The sequence below is a fragment of the Solanum tuberosum genome, unplaced genomic scaffold, assembly GCF_000226075.1.
Source record: "Solanum tuberosum cultivar DM 1-3 516 R44 unplaced genomic scaffold, SolTub_3.0 scf00108, whole genome shotgun sequence".
Classification (NCBI taxonomy): Eukaryota; Viridiplantae; Streptophyta; class Magnoliopsida; order Solanales; family Solanaceae; genus Solanum; species Solanum tuberosum.
The window spans coordinates 87,710-88,636 of NW_006239033.1; positions in this window are offsets into that span (position 1 = coordinate 87,710).

Genomic DNA, 927 nt, shown 5'->3' on the forward strand with positions numbered 1-927 from the left:
AAAGCCAATTTCCCCGGCAGCGGCGCCAAAATTTGATACGGTCAAATTACACCTTCTTAAAGAAGTATAAGCGATCGTTATCAAGTAAAGAACCCAACTTGTAGGTTGGGGTCGATCCCACGAGGAAAATGGTTTAGACTTTAATTTAACTAACAATTATATTCGATTAGTCAAATTAATTCCAGAAACAAGTAATAAAAAGGGGGGTTTTTTCGTGCAACAAATTTTAAGAATTTAATAAGTAATCAATAATCAAAACTGCAAAGTGATAAGTTAGGTATCTCTAAATCCTTGGTCCGGCATCTAGAGAATTTCACCCCGCACCTTGGTCCGGCTACGTGTGTATAATTTACTAACCCTTACCTTTACCTCATATTAGACATCATAATCGATGTTTGGCTTAGTTATTACTTCGCACCAATCGACACTAGCCTATTAGATAGTATCACACTAAATCTATGTTGATAATTCTTTTCTTGTTGATTACCTCCTTGGTCCGGCAAGTAGCAACAAGGCGAGTTCTAACGCGTGCACTCGTTAAAAGGACTTCTAAATGAAAGAATTATCAATGCATGCACCACACTATTCAAGAATTGCTTATTTACTATTCATATTTTGTTAATCGATCATGGTTCCCACAGCCCTAGTAGTGGATTTAGTTACTCATACTGGCAAGAACACAATTCATAATTGTCGATAAAGAAATCATGAACTTACGTAAAGAGAATAACAAACCCAGAAATTTAACTTGAATTGCAAAGCCAAAATCTTCAAAACGAACTTGGGAAATCAATAATTGCTAGGCTTGCAAACTAATCTCCAAAGTTACAAAGTAAAACTAGAATAATAATGTCTAACCCCCAAAAACGAGGTTTACATGCCCTATTTATAGAAAACAAATCCTAAATTAAAAGGGAAACGAATTAA